The sequence below is a fragment of the Nilaparvata lugens genome, chromosome 5 (assembly GCF_014356525.2).
Source record: "Nilaparvata lugens isolate BPH chromosome 5, ASM1435652v1, whole genome shotgun sequence".
NCBI lineage: Eukaryota > Metazoa > Arthropoda > Insecta > Hemiptera > Delphacidae > Nilaparvata > Nilaparvata lugens.
In genome coordinates, this window is record NC_052508.1 from 54,869,197 (window position 1) to 54,891,226 (window position 22,030).

The 22,030-nt window shown below is 34.8% G+C and overlaps 1 protein-coding gene across 1 annotated transcript in view; it reads right to left on the minus strand.

Annotated features, from left to right (window-relative positions):
* Positions 1–6,361, minus strand: part of LOC111043418 (QRFP-like peptide receptor) — a 165,578-nt gene extending 159,217 nt beyond the window's left edge. Inside the window, exon 1 of the mRNA XM_039428793.1 lies at positions 6,115–6,361. The gene's annotated coding sequence lies outside the window, so the exon portion shown is untranslated. The remainder of the gene's footprint in view (positions 1–6,114) is intronic.
* Between the last annotated feature and the right edge of the window lie 15,669 nt (positions 6,362–22,030).

Here is a 22,030-nt window from a genome sequence, read left to right on the forward strand (position 1 = left end):
GTTGATCGTTAGGATTAATTAATTTTCTATTCTACTACAATTCTCAACTCTAAAATTGACGTGAAAAATATTTGAATTTGAGTATTTCCAAGATAGAATCTATCAGGATAAGAATCTGATAGATAAGAATCTAATCGATAAGAATCTAATCAGGAGGTAATAAAGATATACCAGTATTTCTAGAATAATGAGCCATTTTTTGAATGTTAGCTCAAACAGTTCAACTCGAAAATTCCTTCCGACAACTCAATTCTCTACATCTCTTGAATGATATACTGCATGCTAATTCTTGATGATTCATTAATTATTCTTCATCATCTGTCGTTAATCAAATCCATCTAAAATTGATTACAATACTCCACAAACATGAATCATCAAGTTACAAACATGAATCCCATGTTAGCTATATAAAAATGTTCCTATTCAATTCGTGTACCCACCCATGATCCCAACCAAAGTCGGCATTGAAAGCTTTCTCGTAAACGTTCTTGATGTGATAAATTGCAGACAATAGAATACATTAATCCCACCGTAGTAGAAATGCTAGACACTTGTCAAATTCAAATCAGGCCACTTCCTGTTTTTCTTTCACTACTGACCTAACTGAATAGCCTACTCTACTGTATATCAATTACTCAAGGTAATTGATTGGATATTGGAAAGCGTTGAGAAATTGACATGAAAAAGCAGCAAATTCTGAACTCCGGATTCTAAATCTATCGTTCAAGAGGTTCCTCTGAGGGAGGATAAGTATACTCTTAGAACTTGGTTGTTTTAAAGTTCTTAGTTCTTGATTGTTCTTGAATTTTCACGTTATAGTTTAAAGTTTATCGATCTAGAATTTTTGGTCGTTCTTTGCATTCATGATTAGCCAATTTTGATACTGTGTGTTGGAAAATAAGAATCAGGGTCAACCGTTGAGAATGGAATAACAAACTTCCAAATTTGCGAAAGATCGAATTCAAATTATCGATACGTCACAACTGGAGTATGATGTTCATATTGGTGTTTGAAAAGAATCACTAACTTCATCTTTGCTGTTTTCATTCTATCAGCGTAGGTTTGGGTAACCAGAGTCTTAACAAGAAGATTACTTATTTAAATAAATTTGTTAACACATATCCAAATTGATAATTCTATTTGAATGATCATTGCAATCTCTTAATGCAAGAATCCATACTATCACTCCTATCAGCATACTTTATCATCGAGACTAGTGTTGGATTTTCAATTTTTTTATTATTAAGGTTTACTGAAAAAATTGGGTCGATGTGTAAAACTGATATTCTTTCGGTATTTCTACAATATTTATTCCGCAATGAATTGCACTCTTTCCGCAAAAACAAACGCAACCACATGCAATGAGTTCCTTCAAGAGTTCGGAACTGTGAAGTGGATGACCCGGATTCAGCGAAGCATCCAAATACCACTGTGGTGTCGAATCGGAGACGTCGATAGTAAGAAAGTTTTGGAATGACTCTTTTGAAAAAGGTTTTGGCTGATTTCACGTTATAGTTTAAAGTTTATCGATCTAGAATTTTGTTCGTTCTTTGCATTCATAATTAGCCAATTTCGATACTGTGTGTTGGAAAATAAGAATCAGGGTCAATCGTTGAGATTGGAATAACAAACTTCCAAATTTGCAAAAGATCGAATTCAAATTATCGATACGTCAAAACTGGAGTTGTGATGATGTTCATATTGCGAATCTCTCGACAAACAGCTCATTGTCGATTGCTCGTTCAGATGAGTGATCAAATTTGATGAGTGACCGAAACGGACAATGGTCGAGCAACCAATACTACAGTTAATCAATTGAGATTGAATATGTATAATGAAGAGAAGACCCTTTACTTCTGGAGAGAGCGAGATGGAAGCAGACAACCCACTGACCTGTACCGCCATTACTCATCCTAGTTGAATGATATTAGTCCGACCGAGAACACTAGACCACGTTCATCACTCATTTCCCAAGTTCCACTCAATTTATTATGTATGCGATCACCCAGGAGCTTCGTAATATGCATTTGCATGCATTCCATTAACTGCTAGTCTCCAACAATATCAGCGCGTCTTTCATTCAGTTTTAGTTATAATTAAAAACCTCTCCCCATTATTAATTTGAATTTGATGAACAGCTATTGTCTTGACAGTATACCTCTGCCATTCATTATCTTCAATAGCACAATTTGAAATTTTAATTTCATCTTCAAAGGGAACAAAAACAGGGGTACTGGTAAGTCTATGTAGTTATGTGTACTTTTTCAATTTTCAGTTTACAAATAATGCATGTTAGCATTATTTTGTGGACTATTTATGGGATGTTAACAGACTGCAGATCTGTGTTAAATGTCAGGAACTGTGTTACAACAATTAAAGCTTCCACAGTATTATTGGAAAGTATGAATTCCAAGATAACTGAAAAACAATAGTATTAATGATGCGTTAGATGTTATGGAGCACATTTTCATTGGGAATTATTGTTAATTGAAAATATTTTTGTAGTTATTGTGAATCAGTAGTAATGGGATACTATTGTATCAATCTGATAGATGATCCAATTTACTATTCTATTCAAGATTATCGAAGAATGTTTAAAAGCTTTATATCAGAGTTTCACCTGACATTGTTTTGACGTTAATCAACTGTAGATTGTGAAATTTTATGTGTTGAATAAAAATACTATCTCATCTTATCATGTGAAGCTCATAAGCTTCATTCATCATGAAAATCATGTACTATGTTTTTGCCTTCTTGGAAGAAGAAACCCTGAGTAAAATATTTCATTGTACCTGTCCGTGATACCACTAGTAGGCTATGTAAAAACGTTTGTAAGGTTAGTAGAACTGATGGTGATATTGTGTATCTCCATACTGATGGTGATTATATCTCCATAATAGAAAACAATGATATTGTCAAATTTCAATATAATATTAATTTATTATAAACTTCAAAACATTACCATGGTTTCACGTTGATGCATCATGATGCGTTGGTAAACGTGAAATCATGGAACTATTTTAAAGTTTTTAATAAATATTATAGTGAAATTTGACAATATTATTGTTTTCTTATTACGTTTGTAAGGATTGCAACCTATGTATGCTTCATAAAAATCGAAACGATTGGTATAATATTGACAGTACTACAGGTGTTATCACAGTGAGAATATGGAATTCAGCTTATTTTAATAGGACTCTTTTGATATTGCGTCATTATAAATTGAGAGGTAGAAGAACGCACGGTTCGAATCATTTACACATTGTAGAATATAATGGAGTAGATAATATAGAGTGGATAATATAGGCTACATTTGGGCTTGGTATTAATGTTCACTCTGGTATATTTCTAGTGTTAACTTGATGCACTTCTATCCATCCAAAGCTTTACTTGAAGTACAATATAGTGCATGCAGAGAAGAGAGTGATGGATTGTTGAAATAACTTATAATTCGACCTAAGATAAACTAGTAGTTCGGAGAACAGTAGAACTCGCTACACTCACTAACATCACTACTCACACACAAACACACATACAGATTGGGTTTAGAGTATGATGATATAATATGCGATAGGATCGGTAGAGGACGCTGAGAAATAGAAGTTCTTTACACTTTTCAGCTAGGATGCACGGTAGAAGAGATAAAAAATCTGAAACTTGGAATGTGAGACTTGATGAAAAAATTATCGAACTATAAAAATTCAAAATTTTCAACATGTGATGTATGAAATAAGACCGCCTAGGAACGCTGTAAAATGAAAGTCTCTTACACTTTCGAGCTAGGATGCACGGTTAAGGCTAGGGCCACACGAGCGCACAAAGTGCATCCGTTGCATCTTACTTTTTGAGGTCCGTTGTAGAAATACATAGAAGTGAATATTGGTGACAACACACGAGGTACGTGCGTACCAAGTAACGGAAGTCGTAACGGACGGTGATTTTTGAACTGCGCAGAAATGCTACAACACACGTCGAGACATGCAAAAGTTATTGCTTCGTCTGGTTCAATTGCATAAAGCCAACTGACGTTGACGCACCACACTCAACGCTCGTGTCGTGTCATTGGCGACGGCCGTAAAAAGTAAGTTGCAACGGACGCACTATGTGCGCTCGTGTGGCCCTAACAGGGATAAAAAAATCTGAAACTTGAAATTTGGAAATTGGAAAAATTATCGAATTCTAAATTTTTCAAAATTTCGAACATGTGATATATGGAAATAAGACCATCTTGGAGCGCTGAAGAATGAAGGTCCTCTACACTTTTGAGCTTGGAAGCACGGTTGAAAATACAAAAAATCGAAAACTGGAATTGAGAAAAGAAGTTCGAATTCCAAAAATTAGAAAATTTTGAGCATGTGATACTTGAAATAATACCGCTTTGAAGCGCAGAGAAGAATGAGTCCAATTTGAACCTGATCCGATGAAGTATTGAGAAGTTAGGCTGATTTTTAGGGTAATATTTCCGAATAAAGGGCCTCCATCTTGAAACGGGGATGAATTTGAAAATTGTAAATATATACGTTTCTGCGCCTTGTTCAAAGTACTTGAATACCAAATTTTATTCAAATCGGTCCATAGCTGCGACTGTAGCTGCGGAACAAACAAACAAACAAACAGACAAACGCCGATTGACTTGAAACATAGAGTTCGCTTCGCTCATTCAATAAATCCACAAAAAATAGACCTCAATGGAGTCAATTATATGACTGTTTGAGTGACAGTCATATAATTTGACAATGGTTCATCTAACGACTATATTTTAATCACAACACGAACAAAGTAAACCGCATTGTTCTTATCAATATCATAATTGATGGTTTCAACGGAGAGAGTTTCATAACCTCAGTGGTGGTTGGTTTTTGAACTAATATCAAAGGACTTCAGAATGTCCCACCACATCCATAAGCTTCGTGTAATGAAGACTCTCACAGAGCAGCTCATTAATAAGTGATTTCACTCCCACTCATCGCAAGGGATGAAGCCTGAGGTTTCAACACTGCGCCTGTGCTTTGATTCAAGACTATCACAATAAAGGTCTATGAAATTGTCTCATGGGAGCGGGAAGCACGGAAATTGATATGTGCGACTATAAAGGATCTGTAAAATATGTTCCGTGTTGCAGTGAGAGATGAGAATAATATTTTGCTTTATAGCACAAACCCTGAGCTATATTTATAGCTAACGCAGTGACACAGTTATAAGATGGACAATAAAAGTTCTTTTATAGGTTTATGATCCAATATATTTTTGAAAATACTGTTGAAGAGATCCTAGTCTATGTTCGACGTTTTACGGTGAGCAACACGTTTTTTATTATGGTCATTTTCCATTGTTTCACGTGGTTTATGACAAATAGTTTAATCTATGAAGAAGTTTACCCTTTGCATCTATCACTAATGGAATCAATCACATGAATTCTGATGAAATTGGTCTTCAAGGTGAAGAGAAACATTCATCAGTTCACCTGAAAAAAAGGCCTGAGGATTTGCCAAAATCTTAAAAAATCCCCAAAATTGCAAAAATCCAAAAAATGGCATTTGAGAGAATGCCAAAAAAGATCATCAGACATCAAATAATGATATTCTGGCATTCTTTGTCACCTGAATATATGAATTTTATTAGAATTCCCAAATCATTATTCTCCATTGAAAGCACCAGACTTTGTTTTTATCCACATCCCAGTTTTCATTAAATTCTGAATAGGCTACCTTCGACAAAATCATCTATAATATAATAAAGGGAAGAATCTGCTTATACACAATCGAGATAGGAAAATCCCGAGTGACGTAACATTTACTCAGCTGATTAACTTGAAACTTTGCATAATTATAAATTCTGAATTCACCGAGTATGATTATAGGCCTATTTCAAACTCTTCAAGATTCATTAGGTCAAGTTTTCATTCTGTCAAGTTATTGGACCCTTACGAAGCACGGGTTATCTGCTAGTCATGAATGAAAACGTCTGTATTATCATTCATCCCTTCATTATCAACTAGGCTTAAAATACTTCTAGAATGTTGGCTTAGTGGATAAAATAGATGAAACATTATGCTAAGATGCCCTATCGCCACAGCATAGGATAGATAATATTTGTGTAGCTTTCATGAATTACCTTCAAAAGGATGCATCAAATTTTAGTTTTATTTTTAGTTCGCTCCGATTTTCACTCAAAATCCGTTATTAGGTGAATAGATGGCACATAGTAGACGTCACGCGGTGGATGGACAAGGAGCGTTTTGCACAAAGTTGAGCAAGTGAGCTAGAACGCGGCGGCTTTTTCAAGAGCGGGGCGGACGAGCGCACTTGACAAGTTTTTGAAGCGAGCAGCGGACAGTCACTGGCGGTGCACTGCTGACTGCAACTTCGCGCCAAATCGTCAACTGCGCGCCAAATCATGCGCGACGTCTGCGCATGCGTGCGTCTGTCGGCCAATGACGTTGCGCTTTTGCCCGCTTTTTTTGGGGGTCACGGTGAATCGCATCTTTCTTCAACGACCGACAACACCGCATAGATTTGCGTAAATGAATATCAATCATTGTCGACGTTTACAGGCAATGGTCTTCGTGCTCGCCAATTACGAAACTGGTTGTCTTTATCAGCAGGCTGATGATTCTGGTGGCGGAGAGAGTGAAATGGCTGATTAAATCCTGAGATTCACTTTGAACAGTCAGCATTTCAAGTAAATAATATCGATGCTTCTCATTCAAACAATGGTGACAATTTCAGGTGATGTACCATTCATTGCACGGATACGATACGGTAAAAGTGAAGTCGTGACTATGCTGCACAACAAAGATAGATGAATAGAGAATTATTCTAATAATAATGGTTTGATTTATTGATTCTATTTTAAAACTTCTTTATTGTCCCTTAAGTTTGAACTTATAATGTTGCAACTACAGTATAAAATAGTAGAAAACCTAGATAATGTAAAAATAATAGACTATGTATTGAGAATCAAATGAGAATTTCAAGTTTCTGGTTGAGAGTTCAAACCTTTGTCGGAAAACCATTATTCAACCTATTTGGGAGATACTTTACTCACCTTTTATGAACTCTAACTAAATCTTCATTTGTAAGATCATGAGGAGAAAAAAATGGAGAAAGAAACGGCTAGAGGTCATGACGGAGTGAGTTAAGGAGGAAAATTGAGAAAAAAACGACGAGTGGGAGGAGGAGAAGGCGGAAGAGAAAGACGATGACTTGAAATAGGAGAAGGAGAAAATTGGGAGAAGGAATAAGTGGAGGGGTAGTAGAAGGAGTTGTAGGGTGCGTGGAATATGAGCGAGGGAGAAGATGATAGTGAATAAAAGGAGAAAGAGAAGAAGAGAGGTAGGGAGAAAATGTAGGAATGCGACGTGGCGGAGTATGAAGAGCGCAGTTAACTGGATGAGTGAAAAAGAAATAAAAAAAGAAGGTGAAGAGAAATAAAATATAAAGAAACGAGAGAAAGAAAAACAATACGAAAAACAAAACCTCCGTGAAGAGTGAAACTTCAACATCGAATATCTAAAAGATTTATGGTTTTTCACAGTGCATTCATGAAGAAAATATGAATTTCGTAGCAATATGATCACTGCTACTAATCAATAATGAGGCTGGAAATTGCTACCTGGAATCTACCACATAATTTCAATTATAATTGAATATCCGATGATCCAGATGGGCTACGAGATGTGCACCACTGTTTTAAAGATAATCCAACTCATAGAGCTTGCAGTTTTTTATGTACGGTACGGTATCTGAGTTTTCTTTGACCTGCACGGCTTAAAAGTGCATGAAAACCATCAGAGCTGACAATCGCAAATAACACGACACAGATAGTAATAAATATTCAGCTCTCCTGAACAGCAGAGCAACTTTAAGCCCTGTTAAGAATCTCCAATCCCAGTACTCCAGATTTAAACCTCAACATTTGAAACTGTGTTTTTTGCTCAGAAACACTAACTTCACTTCTCTCGATAAGTAATACATCATTTTTTAGAAACATCCATTTTCGCCATAGAATAACTTGACATTTTAATCTGGACTTGGAGTTTCTGTTGGAAACTCGAGTACGTCATAAATCCTCTGGAATACCTGGAATTATCATAAATATACGATTTCATTCACCAAAAAGAGAGTTGATCTTATTTCATAAAGCTTGGGACAAATTATAACTTTTCAATTAAATTTGTTATCAAAGTTTATTCAGACCAGGTCAGTATTGAATTGGTAAAATTAAGAACTTTTTATTCAGATGTTATGCCATAAACAGGCTGTTAATACTCGTAAGATCATGGTATAACTTGAGATTTTAATAGCATAGAGAAACAATAGCGTAAGTAGATATCCCTATAGGGTATAGGGAATTTATGTCGCAACTTTTACTGTTATCTCAAGCCGATTACTGTCGATTATTGTCAATTTTTACTGTTTTGTTGGGGTGATAGTGTATATACGGCACAATTTTAGAGACTACCAGCGTCACACAGCTTCATAGGAAAGAACTATGTGAACTATCGGCTTGGGATAACAGTAAAAGTTGCGACATAAACGCCCTATACCATGGGATATCTACTTATGTTATCGTTTCTCTATGTTAATAGCTTATGAGATGTTAATTGACTTGGTATCAGTTTTGAATAATTATTCAACTACTTATTTGAAGTTTATGACAAAATAAGGTGAATGAGGATAACAATGATCACAATGGATATAGGATTGGCCAAAGACTATCTTGTATCAAAGATTAGGATTCAGCAGGATCACGCTCATTGGTCAAGAGTTAAAGAACTCGACACCATTTGAACAAATACAATACGCCGAAAGCAAAGCGAGAACTCTTTTGCCCATAGCCCATAGCGAGCTTGAAAACAACAGCTTTCGATTGGATAGTAGGCGGAGCGAGCATGTCGTGCTTTCTTCAGCTCAGAAAGATCCAGAACTTGGCTCATTATAAGATTTTAACATAATGAGAGCTCACTATAATGCTTTGAATGACAATGTCAAATGCCAATGTTCACTGTTCAATGTAATTCAGAACATATCACACTGGAATTATTATCCTTCATCTGAATAACAGCTGAATTTTTCATGAATTAGAATCTCATATTAGTCTGGGGAAACGTATGATGTTCGATTTCAGATTCCAAGATATTTCTGGTCTATTAGGACCTACCACAAGTGCTACTTTGTCATTAATAATTCGAATTGTAGTAAGCTCGATTCACATAAGTTGATTCTTGAATTTCCAAGAAGTCTTTTCTTATTATTTTAGTTTCAGTTATTGAAAAGATCTCAACTGCTGCAATATTTTTTTGTATTTGCCTATACATGTATGATGAATATCAAATATATTCGATACTTATTTGATTGTTATCTGAATACATCAGCATGTTGGTAATAATATAGTGTCATAGCTTGGGAGACATTTGAATTAACGTCACTGAATACATTTATTGTACAGTATCCGATAACCCGAGCTCCGCAAGGGTCTGATTAAGAACTTGACAAACTGAAAACTTGACGAATTGGAAATGGGCCTACAACCATCCTCGGTTAATAATTAAGAGTCTATCAAGATATAATCATAGAGAAACAATAGCATAAACTATTGTTTCAATTGCATACGCTATTGTTTCTCTATGATATAATATAGAATCTATCATGAATCATTATATTTCAAGTTAATCAGTCCAGTAGTTCAGACGTGATGATGCGTCAAACATAATATTTTCCTATCTTGTACGTGTATAAGCCAGCTCTTTCCTTTATTATAGTTTAAATGATCTATTTTACAATCATTCTTCTCTGTATTCATTTTTAATCTCTGTTGAGAAATGTTACTTCTTCTGAAATCTAATCCATATCAAGTTAACTAGTAGGGTACTATTTGGATGAAGAACTCTTAACAAACTGTAAGTGGAAATATTTTTCGGTAGGCCTACAAAATCAAAACTTGAGTTGATAGATTAAATGCGAAAATACGTTGATTTGAAGTGGATTTGATCATTGACAGCTTTTATCAATATTGTAAGCTGTTTTTATCATGGTAGAGACATGTTTGTCCTCAAACAAAGCTGCAGATTCACATTAATTTCGGAATCTGCACCGATCAATCGCAGACAAAATTTAGGATTACTATAGACATGATGGCCTGTAAACTCTGATGGGATAGCCTAGCTTGTGAACTGTACAAGTTCAAATACTTGTCTATCCTGCAAACGCCACGCAAAGCGGTAGACCAGAATCCCATTTAAGTTGTGCTTGTTTGCAAAGCCATGCTTCCACTTGGATCCCACTATCCCATTCACTTACTGAGAAATCAAATTTCATCAGCTACAGCCGTAATATTCGAAAATCCGAATATGCTGAATGCAGGAGTAGACGAGATTTCCATTACAAGTTCAATGCCAACAACGAGCAGGAGTGATTATTTCGAGTTGAATGTCACTGTCAAGTCGATGCTAATACTATTATTCAACTCTCTCATCGAATAATGATTTATGAACTTCAAGGAGGAAATTTCAAGAAATACCACTCATCACCTAAGCTTAAAATACTTCTAGAAAGTAACCTTTGTAAAATAATAAATAATAACTAGAATATGGTGAAATTGACAATATAAGTCTTTGCAAACCTTTAACTTATAAATTCACGATCTGTTATTGTTTGGTTGGTTATCTCGCAGTAGTACTGAAAAGCTTGCTCAATTTGGAAGTTACTTTCTATTGATTCATCGTTTTCAGCTTATTAGTCTCGTAAATTAAAATTTGCTGGTGGAAATTGTTGAAAAATTGCTTTTATCCATATGCTAATCGATGTAAGTGATTATTATTAAACGATAATTCAAAGTTGAATGGTTGAAAGCATTCAACTTGGGATTTTAATTAAATGATAATTAAATTTGCTCTTAGGTTTCATCAATGTACAACCATTCCCACCCTTATATTCAACAGTGAATATTATCTTTCTAAAAGGATCGAGACGAACTCTTATCAACCTCAACAAGCCTAAAAAATCTGGTTCTTGTATTCCACCACTGACCAAAAATAACTGTCAAATTATTTTTCATGAGCCAGCAAACATATCTTACTGACAATTCCTTTCCACTTGGTTATTCCAAGCACTAAAGAATGTCTCAGAAAGATCATTTATCACTATTTCTGTCTCAGGGAAACGCATCATTTCAATCTATCAACTGGGAGGTAAGTGGATCATAATATGAAGATATTTCGATGATACACGATAAGTCAATCTTTCCAGTGAAAGTAATTCAAATACAGTTCATAGACTATGGCTATATATTTATAGTATAAATATATAGTCAAAGTCTATATATATATAACATAATTATGACTATGTGGAAACTATCGTAATAAACAACAGAGCTTTTTTCTTTTGTCTAAGCGTAATGACTAGTGTTGTTTCAAGAATAGAAAAACATTTCTAGTGTGTAAGAGTTGTCATTCGCTGTCTTCAACTATAGAAAAAAGTGCTGTCCATCATGGAATCTAGGAAGGAGCAATTGATCCGATCGATCCTCAACATTGAAACTTTTCTGAATAAAAAATATCAGAATGCGCATGAAAACTTGATATCAACTTGCAATCACAATGAGACTCACGAAGGCAGTGTCTTCTTGCAAGCTCAAGAAAAGTGATACATACATGGGTAATACATAGATAAGTTTTGAAACGTGTGTGACCAGAGAATATCATTAGTTTGGAGACTGCACAATAAGACTGGAGACTGAGGTTGGATCAATAATTATAGTCAATTTCTGATCCTTGTATCATTTCCAGATAGTCAGATTCTACCTTAGACCAATCTCTTGAACTCTAGATATTTTTACCTAGTTTATAGTTTAGGATAAGAGAACGAAATACACCTTACAACATTTAACATAGATTTATTATCCTGATCATCTCAGCATGCCTGAACATAATTTCAACACGATTTTCTAATTAGATGTCATTCACTTTAATCAATTTTGGATCAATAATACTGAGTCGTTTATGAACAACTTTGACTCTTCATCACGATAATGGTTCTGTCGTACAATTTGATAGCATCAAATGTCAATAATTATTATTTCTAAACTACAATATTCATTCTGTATTGAATTTTCATAAGCATAGGAAATCGTTAATATGCTTACCTAAAATCCATCTCCATTCATATTGATCACCCGAGCAGTATCCATCTCGTGTCAAGGACTCAGATCCTGACATTTTCCAAGCAAACTGTGCAAACTTGTTCATAAATATAAATATCATTGGTATATAGGCCTAATAAAGAACTTGGACAAAAGTGTATTATCAATCAACATGGAGAATTGACATGATCGCGACTGGTCTTGTTTGTAAGGTATGTTTGTTCCGTTGTACAGTCGACTACTGACAACATTGAAGTCACAGGATAAATTGCTTTTCGTTGTTCGTGACACTTGAACAAAGCCTGCTGTTGCTAGGATCAATTCCTCTCCAACAATATGGTCTTGTTTTGAGTATTTATATTGCATACAAATAAGGCTCATCATATACCCGAACCACGGAACCAGCAGTCGAATAAAGAACGGTTTTTGTTTTAAGCCAGTTTTTCAATGATATTCATCCCTTCAAAAACATGGCCGTGAAAGGCTTCTGTGATACATTGAAAAATTACGTAACGGTGACACTCTATGACAATTTGGTCGTGTGAGTGACAAGATGTGAGTCTGATGAACAAGGTCGCTTCCATTCAGTGTGCTTTCTTTCTACTTGATGAGGTTCAACAGTGGCTGGAGGTAGGTGGAGATGAGTTTCAATAGCTGAGTATTCTGGAGCTTTGTTACTTTATTGGAGCTTTTTTTACCATAAATTCCAGGACACACATGAAAAATGTGTCTCGTTTTCACTGTCCATATTCATTTCCCTAGCCGGCGAACAATCTATATTTCCCTCATATATCTTTTTTATCAAATGTCACTATCGACTGAATATCTATCTCTATTTCTCATCCCACTAAAGATCATATAATTATGAAGAAATTAAGGAGAGAAGAGATTTGCTCAAGGATCGGGTACCCTGTTTTTAGCTTGTAGTATGATTTCAAAATACATTTGGTAATTATTTGAAAATTCAGTTTATCCAATTTAAGAGAGCTGATTTTTCTTTTTCAATAAAGTTTAAAGATGTCGATAAATGCGTAGGCTATCGTTAGACAAAGTTTTTCAACGGAATAGGAATTATAAAAGAGATACAAGAGTTTGTTCCTCATATACAGAAATGAGTAATTGATATGGTATATACGGAATATGAATTCTAGAGATCAAAGAGAAAGTTACAGTGAATCAACAATACCAGAAGAACATGAGTAAATGGTATCCGATGAAAATATTCTGTTTTAATTTCAATATTGATTAATGTGCAGTTTTTTCTTTTAGTTTTATTTCTGATACCACTTGCTTGATTCGAAGTCCAGGTTATATCCTCCTCGTATTAAAATTTCTATATTGGTTTTGTTCAAATGGCGAATGAATTGATTTTATTTCATTTATTTCTTGAAAAGATAGTTTCAAGTTCTGTAGGAACGCATACTGGATGTCCTCAGTATATCATTAATTGATGAATAGTCCTACTTGTAGAATCGCAGGACTGATATGAAGTGATTTGAATTGAGAGAGATCAGTCCAATTCATCTTTCTAACAATTACTGTAATTCAAATAAATACGTTTGAAGTGGTAATAGAAATCAGCTTGTATGTGAACGAAAGGGGGTTCTTAATAACAACTTATTAAAAAATTCATGACTTCTACTAATGTAAAGCTACCAGGAGGAGGAAGACGCTACAGTCTTCGTTCACCATTAGAATAGTACCTAAACGAAATTTTTGTGATCGTCACAAAAGAAATGAAGATCAACTGCAGAGCTTTCTCACCGACAGGGGAGCATGAAAAAGAGCTCAGTTTAAAATTTAATATCGGGCAGTGAATTAATGAATAATAAAATGACAAATTGAGCCGAGTTAATAACAAGCTTGTCGTTTAATGTGCACATCCAGCGTCTCATTTTTTTGCGTTGCTCAGGAATTATGGAAACAGCGTCAGCTAACAATCCATCATCCCTGATGTGACGCGGCGAAGCCACAGCCTCCCGCCTCCAAACCACCTCCACAAGGTAAGTGGCATCCAACAAAATTCATTATCATTTCCCTCAACTGGTGAATATAAAAGCTGGATTGGAACACATTGAAGGATTACAACGAAGTCCTTTCTTTTCAATGTTTTTTTTTTCATTAAGAACTGCTTAGTAGTAATCTGCTTGTTTGTGAAGTCTCTACATAGAATTTGAGAAGGACTTCATTGCAAACGTCAATTTGAATGTCAAGGAATTTGAAATTATTGTGTGTTCAGTTACAATCGAGGAATATGTGAAACATACTATTTTATTGACTGTAGATGTTAATATAATATTGTAAGACCTGCACATAACAGTAAACGATTTAGAGAGAGTTGGAGTTAGTAGATTAGATAGTTCTAGATGTTTATTTATTTATCTCATTTGCACATTCACAAAATCAGAACCATGATTGGGAGAGGAACAATAGAATTAATCCAAAGCTATTTTTCTCATGAATTTAGATAGTTGATGAGCCAGGGGAAATAATATTATGGTTCCAATTTTTATAATTATTTCACAAACTTTTAATTCCCAATATTTATTTATTTATTTATTTATTCCTTGAAAAAGCATTACAATAATTCACAATTTAGAAATATAACAACAAAATGAATCAATAGGAAATACAAATAAACATAAGGAACTACTTCCCCAAAAGAGCAAGCTCGAGCTTGGGGAAGGAGCAGCCGTACTTTGACTACTTACTTATTATTAATTAACATTACAGTATATACATTAACAACTAAAATCAAATCCTTTCAATAAACAAGATAAATCAGTGATGCTATAATAGATCAATATATTTACATACAATATGTGTTAGAATGCAACACAATTTGTAAATTATAATAAATTATAATAATGACCTGATATTGCCTAGCCCAGTGTATAACATGATATAAGATGTGGTACAAAATGAAATCTATTCAATTGGAATAATTACTATACTAATGTAATCCAGAAATTCTCGGCACTATCCCAGCCATGAGAGCTAACCAGATACTTTTTCAAATGTAGTCCAAAGTTTAATTGGCCGAGTAAACCTCTCAAATTACTTGGAAGAATATTAAAAAATAATGGAGATAAATATATGAAGCTACGCTGACCAGCAGTAGTCAATAATCTAGGAACAGTAACCAGACCTGACTCCTCCCGTCTTGTAATAGCACAATCCGTTCTATTCATGAAATGAAAAAGTGATAGCTTCTTATAATATAATATGATGTGTTTCAGGTGTATCTGTCTAATCGGTAGAACTGAAAATTCCAAAAAAGCCAATCTTGTTGAATACATTCTATTCTTTTTCAGAATAATTTTTAATATTACATTTTGTATTGTTTTTACTGGTTTTAGAACATTTGTATATGCACCACCCCAACCCACAATACCATATTGGAGCAATGACTGTGCCAGTGCATAATACACTATCTTCATGACTTTCATAGGCAAAACAGAACGTAATTTCACAAATAAATAAATAAGTTTTCTAGATCGTGTAGTAAGCTGCGACAAATGTACATCCCACTTTGAATGCTGATCAACCATTACTCCAAGATATCTGAAACTGCTAACCTTCTCTATTTTATTACAATTAACTGAACACCCTAAATCTACATGACTAAGACAATTTGGAGAATGCAAAACAAGTGACATATTAACTGGCTGATTCTGTATATTCAAGGAAAAAGAGATGTATTTTGTTTTGGACAAATTCAGAGTCAGTTTTCTCCTATCAAGCCATTTTTTTACTTCTCCCAGTCCCCTAGCAGCTGAGTCATATGTGCTAGCCCAGTTTTCTTCATGAAAAATTAAAACTGCATCGTCTGCAAATGACAATATTTTTCCATTGATTAAATTAAGGTTACAAAAGTCATTAATATAGATCAGGAAGAGGCAAGGTCCAATCACTGTTCCCTGCGGGATTCCCATTTTAACAGATTTATATTCACTAACAGTGTTATTGGCTCTAACACATTGTTGCCTATTCTTTAAATAACTGCAAAACCAACCCAGTGCCACTTCCTCAAGACCAAGGCTACGGAGACAATCAAGTAGACGATCATGGCAAACTGTATCAAAGGCTTTTGCAAGATCAAGAAAAATAGCTATTTGTCTCCTACCTACATCCAAGTTTAAGATTGTTTCTTGAACAAAAGCAGCAATTGCTTCCTGTGTTCCCATCCCCTCTCTAAAACCAAATTGATTTTTTGACAGAATATTTTTCACTTCCAAAAATTTATGTAGCTGTCTCTTTATACATTTTTCAATTATTTTAGCCAAATTCGAAAGTAAACTTATAGGTCTATAGTTGGTAATTTTCCTTTTGTCTTGTGATTTGAATATTGGTTTTACTACAGTTGTTTTAAAAGAATCTGGAAAAATACCTTGTTCAAAACTTACATTAATAATGTGTTTGAGTGGAGAGGCAACAATACTTTTAACAGATTTTAAAACAGATACAGTAATGCCATCATGACCAGGCCCAGATGCACCTCTAAGACTCTCGATCGCCTCCACAACCTCAGTCTCTGATACATATTGAAAAGTAAAATAATCTTGCGGATTGTGGGGATTGTCTGGTTGCAAATCGTCACCAGGCTCACTAGGAATATTTTGTACCATTCTCTCCTATAGAGATGAAAAAATCGTTAAAAGCATTAGCACATATATTGGGATTATCCCTAGCACTATAGACATTACCATCAATTTCAATTTCTTCCAAACACTCCTTCCTTATTTTACAACCAGCTACCTCCCTAACTACATTCCAAGTCCGTTTTACATCATTTCCAGCCTCCTCAATTTTTCTGCTATAATACAATCGTTTAGCTTCTTTAATAAGGACTGTCAATCTATTTCGATAGCTTCTAAAATAATTTCTCAGATTTAAATTGAATGGTTCCTTTTTACATTTGTTAAATAGAGCTTGCTTTCTTCTAATAGAAAATACTAAACCTTGAGTAATCCATGGCTTGATTTTTTTAAACCTCGAACTAGATTTGGCTACATTTATAGTGGATTTTTCAATATAGCTTTGTAGAGTTGCTACAAAGTTATCTGTTGAAACATTAACATCCCTACTAGAAAATACAGACTGCCAGCCCTCAGACTGGATAAGAGACAAAAGCCTATCATAATCGAACCTGGTGGCAACAAGTGGCAACTGAGCAGCATTGTTAGTCAAGTCTATTTCACAACGAACCCTAAGAGAAGTAACATAGTGATCAGTAATACAAGTCTTCAATACCATGGGTTCAATGTGCTTATTAGTGTGAACATTACCGAAATAATGATCTAAACACGAAGGTGTTCCCTGAAATGGAACCCTTGTAAAACAATTCACATAAGATATAAGCCCATTTTCGTTCAATAAATTCAAATAAGATTCAGTGTGGATGTTATTTCTATTATTCAAGATATCAATATTTATATCTCCTACAAATATAATATTTTTTCCTAAATTTAATTCGAAAGCAGCTCAGCTAAAGAGTTAACAAAGTCCTGGCAATTATCATTAGGTGATCTGTAAGCACAAACAATAACCCACTCCTCCTCAAAAATTTTCAGCTCTATCACGAGACAACTAGCCCCAACTATTGTGCATTCCCGCACATGAACATGATCATAATCTTTTTTCAAGTAAACTACTACACCCCATTTCTATTTGTGTGATTCATTGAATAGTACTGATTAAAACCAGGTATATCACACCCTATGGCCTAACACCTTGGTGACCCGTCTCAGATAATACAATCATGTCTATAAATGGCAATACATTAGCAAATTCTAAACAGAACTCGTCTAAATTCTTCCCAATGAATCTGATATTACTATGAATTATATCAAATTTACACTGGGTTGATTAGAAATAATATTGTAATAATCATTAGAATTATTCAAACATAATGTCTCAACTTCATCGAATTCATCTAAATTTTCAAAAATGTCCATAATAAAATTATTTTACTGTTCATTGTTAAACAAGTCTTTAGTACTTACATCTTAGAAAGGTCCACATCACTTTTAATATGTAAAACATTCTTACTGGTTTCGTCTTTTTGACAAGAATATTACCATCACGTACCCACACAAAGCGATATCCTTTCTCCCGAGCGATTGTTCTGGTCGTATTTAGCAGTTCAAGCGTTGAAGGTATCAAATGTTCGTAAGCCATCACCCTTGTTTCAGGTAGAACAGCTGAAATGTTTTTCGCCGATATACCAGCCCCACTATTGTCCTGCGAAGATGCTAGACGAAAATGACCCATCCATGACATCTTATCTTGACGACGTACGAATTTAATTACTATCGGTTTGATGCTGTCTTTCTTCTTACTGGGAAGGCGATGAGCAACACTTATGTCTCTAGCAGTTAACTCACTTCCAATCGTTTTTTAAAGCATATTAAAAACCTCATTGACACATTCGTTATTTGTTTCTGTTATTCCTGTAACCACAATATTATCTCTACGACTGTAAGATTGTAGGTCCGCAATATCTGTTTTCAGTTTTTCATTATCACTTTTCAATTTTTCATTGTCCTTTTTAATTTTTTCATTCTCCAGCTTGATGGATGTTAAATCATTTTAGAAACTTTCAAATTCCTCCGAAATGAATTGAATCGATTTTTTAAACTCAGCGAAGTCAGTTTTGAAATCTGGCGGCAACTCCGATTGAATCAGCTGTTTAACAGCTTGGCCGATCGCTTGAAGGTCAGCCTGTGAGAGAGTAGTTGTAGACCTACTACTAGTAGAAGTGAAGGTAGACGGAGCGGCGGCACTCTGTGTTGACACCGCGACCCCCGCCTCAACCGCAGTAGACAATGCCGCTTTGTCACCCGCACTGGCGCCGTCTGCACTGCTTATCTGCTTCTGCTGTTTACCCGCTACTGCCACCGACTTACACACTATACATTTCCATTTACTTCTAGTGTCATTTGACATTTTACGAAAGTTTTTTTCGTTAATGGTTAATAAGTTCACACACGAAATGTAAATATTTTTTTACAAACACAACAAAAAATAAGGTCCTGTTCCGGAACATCACTGTCACATTTTGAACACTGCATAATGATTTAAATTGATAAAAAACTGGTTAATAACACGGAGCTGTTAACAATCGATGTTACTCATTCAACTGCCAGAGGCGTACTGAGGCGTAATATATAAACATGAATATGATACCAGTATTAGAATATCATACACTATACAATAATATTCTTGATAAACCTTTATCAACTTACTGCAGTATCACAATAGCTATTCATGTATCAAGAGCGTAATGCGCGACTTTATCGCTCGCGCAAAACAGTTATTACGCGACGCGAAGTGGAGCGTGATAATTTTGCAAGAGCGATAAAGAAGCATTACGCGCGAATTACATACAAAATTTTTTCTACAACTGCCCAAACCTGTTAAATTACTTATATTGGCGGAGTTACAATTACCGACTTTTAAGGTTAAGATCTGACTTTTTGGCGAGCTGCTTACAATCAGCTGATTAGGGAGCGTAAAGAAACTCTTCTGCGCATGCGCGAATGATAAGCGAGCATAAAGTAAATCTACTGCGCATGCGTGGATGGTTAGCAAGCAAAAAAGTAGATTCTCCTCAGAAATAAGCTGTTTTGCGAAGAGAATTGAGTTTGTAAATTCTTTTTTTACGCGCAGTTAAAAAATAATATTCTTAGGTAGAAAATCAAGAAATCTCGTAAGATTCTCCTCACCGATTTTGGCAGGACACTATTCTTATAGCTTACCTACTGTATTTATTATTGCTTCGTAACATTAGCACTTCCATATTACTTCCAATTTACTTCCATATCATAATACTTGAGAAAAGCGTTATAATAAGTGACTTATTAGAGCAGTATTACTTACAGGATTCATAGTTCGCAGCATTTGAAGTTTACATACTTAAACTTTGGTTTTTCATTCAATAATAATTTTTGATAGAGGTTGCAGATATATCTGTGTACTTTTTACCAAACACTATTATTACATGTTAGTAGTGTCAAGCATACTTGTAACATAGATGACAGTAGAGGAGAGTTGTTATTCAAGTTGGATAATATTATTCTTACACCTCAGCAAAATCGAATAGAAATTGATGATATTGTAAAAATAACCATATTCCGAATGTTATTCAATTATCACCAATAATATGACAAGCGCCACTACCAAAATACATTTTCCATCCAGATTACGGATTATTGTCACCGATAGAAATGAAACCATAAAAAACATACATTTGGACTCTCACGTTTCATATTTTTTCGGCAACAATTGGAGAGTCATTCTCATCCGAAATGTGTCAATGTGACGACAGGTTCTATGGTAACTGTCAACGTTTCTATGGTAACAGGTCTATTAGTGAAGTCCATCTCTACGTCCTACATGGGTCAATAAATCTAGAAGATGCTACATATCTATATTTGAATGTGTATATTGTGTGATGCTTCTGCCCCATCTACCTCTCAATCTTCTGCTTTCTGATGTTACATCTTTTATAACATTTTGAAGCCAACCCAATCCATTTCCTTCGAGTCTCCATCAATCTCTTTTCATACTTCATGGTCCATCTTCTTCTACAACTCCCTTTCTCAAAATATCTTTCCATCTTTTACCATTCCAGTTCTCACAATATCTCTACGTATTTTATTCTCAGAGTCCAATCAGTATTCTACTTCTCTTGCCATCTACAATATAAATTGTATATATGCTCTTCGATATTAAATATCATCTCTGCGGTTACTATAAAAAACGACTTAATCTACTAAAAACTGCTTATTTTTTAAATTCCTTCTGTATTTTCTCATCACAATAATTCTCAACGAGATTCCAAAAACCAAAGTTATATGAATTATATAAAAGGCTCAAGTTGACTATTATTGTGAGAAAATGTTATTAAATAGAGTAAAAGAGGATTATTCATGGTAAATTAGAATTACCTTGTAATTATTTTTTGCAACAATAAAAAGGTAAATGAGGTGACTATATCGAATTGATTTGCATTGATGTTGACTTAGCTCCTGATAAGTTGTATTTATGATAAATCAAGTGCAGGATCACACTACGACTATCAAAAACGGTATGATAGAATAATGGTTTCACGGAGTGATCCGTGGTCTAGTGAAAATAGTGCTAACGTAACAGCCTAGAGATCCCTGGTTCAAACCTGCTCATTGCCAAACATTTTTGATCAAATAACTCCCGTGTTATCGGATAGGCACGTTAAACTGTCGGTCCCGGCTGAAGTATGGCAGTCGTAAGGCCCATTTACGGCTTAATTCAGGCAAGGTGGAACTTCCGTTAGGGACTCCCCATCAATAAAAGCCAATAGAATATTATTATTATTTATTATTATGATTATGAATCTCAATTTGTATTTTCTTAAATATTGATATTGATATTCAATTCATCAACCGTGTAGCATGAACTGATACTACACGGAGCATTTTACGTATTCATGACTTTGCTGGAAGGTTTTACAGCATTGATCCCCACTTTTCATGGGTGAATTTTCCCTCAGCTTGTTTTAGCGTTCCATCCCTAAATTATGCATATGCTATCCAATTTCTCGCAACTGTGACTCAATGAGACGACAACATCAAGCAAACAAAGTTCAATGACTCACGAAGGAAAATTGAGATGGCACTTGTATGCAGTTCGTCAGTCTAGCAAAGAAAATGGTTCCAGGTATTTGTTTATGGTTACATTCATTTGTTCAAATAATGGCAATCTCTCATGGTTTCCCCATCTCTAGGATGGTAACGATCAAACATACCTCACGAACGTTATATTCTCGTTCTTCTCTAATTGGCTCAGTCGCTCAGTGAGTGCTTCCTGTAGGTAGGTACTGTAGCTTAATATTAAAAAAATTACTAAA